A 9,894-nucleotide genomic window follows, 5' to 3' on the forward strand; every position below is an offset into this window, starting at 1 on the left:
TCAGACGTGGGTTGCCTAATTCCACGCCCACGGCCTCGTCCACTACGAGTGCCCTCCATTGATCTAAGTCACTCTAAGGCCGAGGCGCGAAGATAATATTAAAGATAATTATAGGCATAAGCAAGTAACAAGAGGTACACACAGATCAAAAGCATATATACACACAACTGTACCGAACCAGTCACACGGTAGCAGTCAGCTAGATACAACCAAAAGAGGTCCATGAAGGTAGCGGGGTCATCCAAAAGTACTATAAACGAACTAGATTAAAAGCACAAAAGCAACTAACGAAAAGTTATTTTCCTTCTAGGCCTCCATCCCTAATTTACGAGAATGCCACAATTTATATTTTAATCCAGGTTAATCATACTTACTAACACCCGAACAAACCACATGAAATTCCATAGAATCAAATTTCTAGTTCGCCCAAGTCCTTTCTAACCTAGGCTCTCATCGATTTAGTAGCCAGGCACAAGAATCCCAAATAAGATAATTCACAACTCGAGCCGGCCGGTCCCAAGAGTAAATCATCCGTATTAAAGATTCCTACCCGACATACATACCTAGCTTCCTCAAGTCCCATGATAAAGATCTTTACACTTATGACATGCACGGTTCATAGCTTATGCTCAAACGAGAACTTAGACACATTCACGAAATCAGGACCATAAAACCACTTGGCCCAAGCTCACTCCGCGCAGAGACCACGCGAAGCGGCTCTGATACCATCTGTGACGGCCCCACCTCACCCTAAGGCGTACCCCAGGGTTCGGCGGACCGCCTGCCCAACTCTCGCCAGGACTACGGAGTCGATTCACACAAATCCAATATAGTACGCGCGATAGGACCCAAAGAAAACGAACAATCGGAACCTACTAAGGTGAGAACATGCTTACCAAACCATAAAATCATAGTCTCAACGGAATACATTTAATAGACAAGGTTAAACACTTATACATATATTTACATTGGAGTCTTGAACAAATTAACATGCAGGGCAATCCGAGGTATTCATACTACACAAAATACAATTAGGGTTTCGTTTTCAAAAGAGCTTAACAACATGACATATATACTATCTTGACCAATTTCGTCCAAAACCGTGATTTCCAAGTTTGTCCCCTGTAAGGAAAACAAAGGTAACAGAAAGGGTGAGCTTACGCTCAATGAGGTACCAAACATATAGGGGTAAAATCATGGCCTTTCACGTGTAACCAATCAGATACATATACCAAATATAAAGGAAAGTAGCTAGACACAGTGATTCAAAGGGAAAGGATACAAGTGGCTCTCAGGAGCCAGATTTCCATTTGCAGTACTTGATCCGAACCCGTTGACTCTCCGTCAACGTAAATAGAACCAACATATCCGTAGACCCCACTTTACACCAATTTTCATCCATCAAACATACCCCTACTGGGCACGAACGCCGAACAGGAACAGTAATGGTAATACTCGAGTATACCGGAATCAAGAGTCTCAATACCCAAAGATTCCCAAAACAGACTACCGTGGTTCGTTATCTAATCGACCAGGCCCTTGCCGGCCCGACTTGAATAACTAGCCACAGGTTTTGAGCTCAGAGGTCACAGAAAGTTCGTTGGATAAAGCCTCCAAACGTCGTCCGAACTGACTCAGATACAGTTAACAGATTATACACAGTAAATAGGCATATGGATAGACAAGAGAACGAGTGTGATAAAGTACACCCTCGTCTCAAACAGAATAAACAGATAGTGCAGTCATTTAAATCGCAGATTGCAGGGGCCGAAACCAAGTTAAGCAGCAAATGAGGGGAGTAGTACACTCACCGGTTCCAGTACAGATACTTCAAAATTTTTTTACCCAAAGTGGATTTAATCGCCAAGAAACCCTAAAATAATCAACATAAGACAATTATAGTTCGCACATCCACAAACCCAGTAAATGGAATGTATAAAAGAGGCTCGACTACATGTCGTACGCCTTTCCAGGTTAAATACTAATACAGAAGAATAAACATATGACTTTTGAGTAAAAGATAACAGTTGGTCCTAGGGTTACAAACAACCTTCAAAACCCTTCATTTTTACTAAGATCAACTCAACTTGAAGGAATCGCGTAGCCCTAAAATTTTGGGCAGCATGCCTTCTGTATTTTGCTATATTCCAGCCATTTATGGCTTCATTGTTTTTCCTCAAGTCAGTCCAATTCAACACATATGAAATCTCAATACAATAGCCCTTCAACTAGGCTCAAATTCATCCAAATACAAAGCAAGTCTAGGAATGCAACTAGAAATCAAGTTTTAAGAACAAAAGCTAAATAACAGGTTTGACGTCTCTTAGCGGAATAGACACAACCGAAGTTATGTTTATCGGATTGGAGTGCAATTTATACCGTTTTGAAGCTAAGATAAAGGTCTACAACTTTGATGAAGATGACTCAGTCCAGTTCATAGTGTCTCTAGGTCGAAATTGCAAATTACAGAACCAGCATCACACAATCAGACTAGTTAACTGCACTATGATTAAATGACAATAACTCAGGCTACCGAAGTCCAATTGAGGTGTATCTTATGGAGTTTCGAAGCCAAGACATATACCTACATTTCTTATGAAGATCTCCAAAGCCAAATCATGCATTTTCATAGTCAAAAATTGAAATCCCCACGAAGACAGAAAACTGTCCGCGAAAATAGGGTTTATGGGCAGTCAAGGGTATTTCGGTCATTTCATATGCTACAGTGCTCCGATTGAGCTGAAATTTTACAGGCAGCTAGTTAACATCATTTCCTAAAACTTTCATGATTTGTTCTAAGCCTAATTTGTAAGGAATCACAAATTTTCTTATTTTAAATTCCTATTTCTAGCTCATTTAATTATTTATTTTTGCCATTTATCCTGAATATTTTATTTTATTTTGACTTTTATTACTTCAATTACATGGAATTATGGCTCAAGTGTATTTTTAAAATGACTTGATTTCAAAATTTATTTCTCGAGAGCTCGTTAAATGAGAATAGTGAGTACGCGTTTGGAAACTGTAGCCGAACTGAGAGTATAATAACCTTAAAAAAATTGGAGACTTGTACATTAGTCTTAAAATATGTATTTTAATATTTAAGTGCTCAAGTATTAGTTAGTGATACTATCGTTATAAGAATTTCTTAGAGATTCCACTTTATCGCGCACAATCGGTAATACGCGTTTTTACGCGCGCGATTAATTGAGGGATTTTAAATCATTATTTTTAAACCATTAAGAGTGAATAATAATAGTATGAGTGAAAGTGTATTAGCGGTTTAGTGTACTAGTGAAATAAACCCAAGAGGAATCGAGCACGAAGCGCGCGTACATTAGTTGACTTTTGGAGCATTTTAGGCCACACATTCTTAAGCTCTCATGAGAGCATCACACTAGATTAAAACCCTCCACACCTTTACCTCAATTGACGTCTCATAGCTCCATTTCCAGCGTGCAACTCCAAGGCAAAAACAACCAAGAGCTCTTCATTTTCCTTCATCAAATCTTCACTAATCCTCCACCAAATCACCTCAAATTTTACACGCAACTTGCTAATCACTTGGTGAACAACCTAAGCTAGGAAAGAGGCTTGATTCTCACGATTTTTCTCAGCTTTTAGGGGCTGAAAATTTCTGCTTAAGTCATCATCAAAGGTAATTAACGATCAACTACCTAAATCTTGATTTATGGAAGTTCTAGTGCACATTTAAGCTCTTACATGCATGTGGGTAGCTTGTTTATGATGGAAAAATTGTTGAGTGGGCTCTATAAAATCCCACCTTGGATGGATGAACTGATTTGTGATGTTTTAATGGTATTAATGTTGGTTTATTGCTTAAACTAGTGGATTAATGTCGTATAGTTGGTAGAAACTCAAAGGGAAGTGAAGATGAAAAATTTCCGATTCTGCCCTTATGTTGTCCGTGACCTTTAGGGTGATTTTTCATGGTTTTAATGGCTTATTTATGATGTATATATGTTTTTGGGATTGTTTAAAAAGTTTCATTGAAAAATAACATGATTTGGTTGGTCAAATGTGTTGATTTCCAAAGTTTAGTAAAACTGGAAAATTTTCCGGGATTGCCCAGACAGTCATTTTGTATCGGCTATATCTCTTTACTCCGATGTCAAAATCAAGTACCGTTTATGGTACTGGAAACTAGACATTCCCAGTTTTCCATTGGTATAAAATTCACATTCTGGTTCCACGTGGGTGAACCAAACCATTCATTTGAAATTTGCTGTCCTGTTTCGTTGGTTTACTAGAGGGCAGAACATGAACTACGATTTGATGCTCCAATGTGAGCTAATTGTGGTTGGATTTTGAAAATGGTTTCTTCTGAGAAATTCTATATTTATGAAATTATTTTCCAACGCCACTAACCACGCTCAATTCCGAGTTGAATTGAGTGAGTTACGGCCAAAGTTTGGGACTGTCTTAGTGATGGAATTCTTCATTTTGGACTAATCCTTAACAAATCTTGGTTTGGGGACTTGTACTCGAAATTTTTGGTGTAAATCACCTATCAAATATGCCTTGAACCCTTACTAGATTTGATCATCATAAATGGGACATGTTTTAGGCATTTTCCTTGGTCAAAAGTTTAGAAAAGGAAATTTCCATGCACAAGGCAGCTTTGCCTTGAAATCTTGGGAAATTGAGTGATTTCGTTAAGTGACTTCCTGTACTTATTTATCCATGAAATTTGGTAGATAAATAGCCCTTATATGGTACTATAATCATACCAAATTTGGTGCTATTCTGAAGCCGTTTCAATGCTCAACTGAACTTCCAAATTTCATGATTTAAGTTTTGAAAACCCTTGTTTAACAAGAAAATTTTGGCAACTTTGAGCTATCATATCTTGGTGCTCAAAACTCCGATTCTTGTTCCGTTTATTTTGTCTTAAACCTGGATTGCAACTCTGATAGATTTCCAAATTTCAGAGGTTAGTTCAAATCAAGTGAATTTTTCCGAATTTTCAAAGTTGGCCAAAAACCAACTTAAACCTGTCTTGAGTGCCCAAAACAGTAAATTTGAGCCAATTTTTGAATGCCTTTGGTTTGGAATCATGGAAAAGTGTCTTATAAGAACTTTTAGTAATTTCAAAGAGGTTTCCAACAGTATCAAGTTTTTCATTTTTGGACTTTCTGGACTTCCGGACCGATTTTTCAAATTTCCACGCGTAAAACTGAAAATTTTCCGATTTGAACCTACTTGCTCTTTTACGAGCTTAGGTCACACTTTTGAGACTCTTGGGATATTCCAAACTTATTTTTATGGTGAAAAGGTTCTCACTTATAATTTGGAACTTTATTTTGAATGTTGGTTTCGATAAACCGAAACACTTGAAAATTTGGCCTTGAGCATTTTAACTAGAGAAATTCTTGAGGAATTTCACTAAATTTCCTATTTGAAAGTTAGAACTTTAACTTCCATTTTTATTATAAAAAAAAGGGTGATTGTAAGGAGACTTTGGCTTCGTAAGTTTAGAAAACATGATTTTTCACTTATATTCTTGCACTTGGGCTTTTATTGAAGATTTTCTAGTACGAACACATTTTTCTCCTTTCTCGATTTCTGTGCCAAATTTAAGCATTTTACTCTTCTTTTGGAATTGATAGTCCTTGCCACGATTTAACTCGGAAATGGGACTTTAAATTCCTTTTAGTTATTATTCCAATGATTAAGTGAAAACTTCTTATTTCGATTTGTTTGAGCTTGAGGCTCTTGAGTGTGTGTATCTAAGAGGTTTTCTTTTATTCGCCTTGATCGAGCATCTAGGTAATTCATGATTGTGATTAATCTCAGGTGATCTAGAGGATACCGAGAAGCTCTTTTAATTTCCTGCTGTTGCTCTTGCTTTGCTCCGGATTACGGTGAGGGATTCCAAACTGTTTTGCACAAAAAAAAATTGCTTCTCGAACTTTTATAACCACTGTTTGTATAATTGCATATATATATATATACGTGATGTGACTTGATAAGTTCTTCATACATGCCTAAGTGATCAAATACTTGATGAATCTTGTTCACTTGAATGATAAATAATTATTCCTAGGCGAGTGTGTACTTTATCGCACTCGACCTAACTGTTGCTGTATCATTTAACTGTTCAATATTTCATTGTTTATGTGTTACTTGTGTATGCTGTAGGCCATGTGTACTTTATCACATCGGCTGAACAAGGCCTTCCCCCCTTCGTTATCACCTATTCACGCCAGAAGCGGACTCGGTCGGATAGATTGATAACCCTGGGCACTGTATTTTGGTATACTCGAGTATTACCGCTGGAGGGATAAGGTGATGGCCAGCCAACCAAAGGAGCTACTGATGGGAGTTATAAGGACGGGAAGTGGACCGAGTACTGTATCCTTTTGTGTTTGCTTTACTATTGCTACTGTTATTGCTCTCCTAGTTGACATTTCTCGGGTAAGACTCCTCATGAGCATTAAGCTCTGAGACGAAGCAATCCTTGTAATGTTCTTCTAGTCGGACGAGCCGCTATTTGTTTGACTATAAAAATTCATGAAAATACATTTACATGGTCATTCATTCCAAATATACATTAGTGATTTTAAATGATTTATGAGCTGTACTCATAGTAAAGTTACTAGCAAAAGTCCTATTTGTCCATGTGATTTTAAAATGCAATTACGCACTGATTTATAAATACTTGATTTTCCCTTTTGAAACCTCATTGAGCTTTAGCTCACCCCAAAAATATTTTAGTTCTATGCAGGGCTCGAGAAGGATAGTTACTCAAGCACAAGGCTTTCGAGTACCGTGGATTATCGTTTATCTGGGTTGTGATTGATTTTCTCTGTGGAATGTAATGGTTATTTTGAAAGATTTGTGAACTTTATGGTATGATGTACTTGTGGTTGAAGTGAATGTAAACCTCATGATAATTTGGGGATTATACTTTTGTAAGAACGATTTGAATTGCAAACATAAGGATTGTACTTAAATTATTATTATTATGAAAATTTAGATGAAGTATTGGACTTGTACTTTGGTATGTTGGATTGGTGGATATAATATACTCCGTTTGAGCTTTTAAGAACGATCGATTATATTTATGCTTGAGTTTTGTAGTGAGTCCTGGCGAGAGCTAGGCAGGCGTTCCGTTGATACCCTTGGGTTCGCCCTTGGGAGAAGTGGGGGCGTCACATAATTCGGCCTCTAACCTAGTCAAACAGAACCGGGCAGAACAGGGGAAATTGGAACCCTAAAACTGGAATTTCCGCACAAAATTGAAATTTTTCCGCAAACAATCGCAATTAGCACACAAGGGATCCATTTAACACAATTTAGATCCATCAATTCAAGCCCAACCATATCCATCATAGGAAAACAGAAAAATTCTCACAAAAATCAGAAATTTAGCTAACTTCACTCTAATCCATAAAATGTTCCATGTAATCAACTAATTAGCTACCAAAAGTCACCAATTGACCATTATTAGAAACAAAAGTGAGTTCCAAGCAAAATACCTTAACTCCTCAAGAAAGGTAGTAGCTTAAGGGTCTTTCTTCCAAAACAACTCCACCAAGTCCTTCAAACTCCCTTAGCAAGTCAATTTTGTGGACTAATTCAAGAGTTAATCGGTTGGATTTCAAGATTTGTGCAAGAAATGGAAGATATAGTTGAAGCTTTCTTTTCTTTTCTCTCAAGAGAAAGTTCGGCCAAGGAGGTATGAAAATGAAGATAATTTGGGTCAAAATTGGAGTTTTAGTAAAGTGAAAGAAAAGTTAGGCAAGTCAACTTCCAATCGGATCGTGACACTTGGCCCTTCTTAAGTGTATTCTTTTCCCTTTGTCTACCAAGCTTAGCCTAGATAACTATCCTCTAATTATCTCTTAACCCCTTGTAAAATAATATCTCCTCATACAAAACTTCAATTAATCGTCAAAATTTTATCGCACTTAGCGCACTAGGGGGTCCCACGTTGTCAACGTACTTCAAACTTATCAAGACTAACTTATACCATGAAAAATGATTTTAAAACTATATTTACTTATAAAAAATCTCAAAAAAACAATATAATAGGGTTTCATGAAGAAAATGCATGCAAGAAAAGAAAATAACATATTAAATGCATGCAAGAAAAGAAAATAACATATTAGGAGATAAAGAAAATTTACGGGTCCTCACAAAAAAGCTTAGCTAGACATCATATTAAGAACATTTAAGTATGAAACAAACTTGTAACAAAGCATGGCAAATAAGAACAAGAGACAAAATTTAGGAAAAAGAATTCTTATTCAATCTTGAAGTTTGAATTCTTGAATTCCTTCACAAGTTGATCTCTCAAATAAGTTTAATACATGAGTGTTTGTACCTCCCTCCTAAATCTCTTTAAACAAAGAAAGAAACTCTCAATATGAAACTAGAGCTAAACTACTTCTATCTCTACTTCTACTCTACTCTATAAGGTGCTATCTCTTGCTAACATTCCTTTCAAATGAATGATATTTAAGGGATATTTATAGATGTTTTGGAAGAGAAGATGTTCTCATAATGTAGACACAAAGTTGCTTTCTACTTCTCTAACTCAATTCTAGTTGTTTCCAGACATTTTTCTTGCAGAGGAATTGGTCAAAAAGATTGTGTGAACAAAATGCAAGTTCTAGAGTAAGTTGCAGCTGTGAATCAGGGATCTGCGACCCTATACCTCACAGATCACCTCATGGATCTTTGTTGCACTTAGTTTTGCACTTCCAGCTTCAATCTCAACTTTGCTCTATTTTTTGTCCAAATTCAATTGTGACTTTCTTGATGATGGAGGCTGAATTAGCTCCTGCACAAAACATAAAAGTTGTAGTTCTTTGAGTTGGCTTTCCAATGGATCAATAATCATCTTATTTGGATTTGTATTGACTGAGAAATGATCAAAATACCCCTAACTGATAAATGCTCTATTTCAACTTTTGATGATAAATTTTCCCCACTGTGTTTTGACTTTTTGACTAGGAAGCTTAATGAACTGGATTTCGATGTTTGCACAAGAATTATAGAGCTATGTCTTAACTTCAAAATGGTTTAATAATCACCTCAATTTGATACTTGTGGCTCAAGATATAACCAAAATATCACGATGTGTCAAAGTTGTGAAACTTCTTTTGTCCTCAATCAATTCATATGAGACCAAAACCTACAAAAACAACATAAACTTACATATTAACCTACACTTTTGCATGTTTTGGTTAAGAAAAACTACTTTATGTAAATTAACTTATAAAGGAATTCAAATCTTCCATTTTAACTTAAAACACAGAAAAAACATAACCTAAAACGTAACTAAAAATAGGTAAAATAAAGACTAATCAGAAAGAGTGATCATTTTACCTAAATGCTGATCCTAAATAAGGAATAGATATATTGCAATTTGGTCTTGTTTTGAGAGGTTCATCATGGAGTCTTCTACATGAATTTAAACGTGACATTTTAGCTTCTTTGTCATTTTAAGAATGCAATTCTATTGTAGTGCATGTCCTTGATGATACACCAATGCACATTGCATGCTAGCTTATGATTGTTTTCTAAATTTTAGGGAGCACAATTTTCTTGTTTTTGTCAAATAAATGGAAAGTTATTCAAACAAAAATTTTTGTAATCAAATGGCCTAAATTGAGGCGAACTTTTATAATACATTTGTGGAGTACGCCTAAGAGTCAAATGGTCTTCAAATTTGTTGCTCAAAATTTATAAATCAACATTATTATGAGTAGTAATTGTTGCATCATTTTTTCAAATGAAGAAAGAAATTTTTGTCAAAAAAATTCAAATGTATGTTGTATTTTGGCAAACCCATCTTTGTAGGTGTTTACGGCTAAGATGGAGGAAGAACTACAAGTTAAAATCTTGCAAATTTGAAGGTCAACC

This window comes from Coffea arabica, chromosome 11e (assembly GCF_036785885.1).
Source record: "Coffea arabica cultivar ET-39 chromosome 11e, Coffea Arabica ET-39 HiFi, whole genome shotgun sequence".
NCBI lineage: Eukaryota > Viridiplantae > Streptophyta > Magnoliopsida > Gentianales > Rubiaceae > Coffea > Coffea arabica.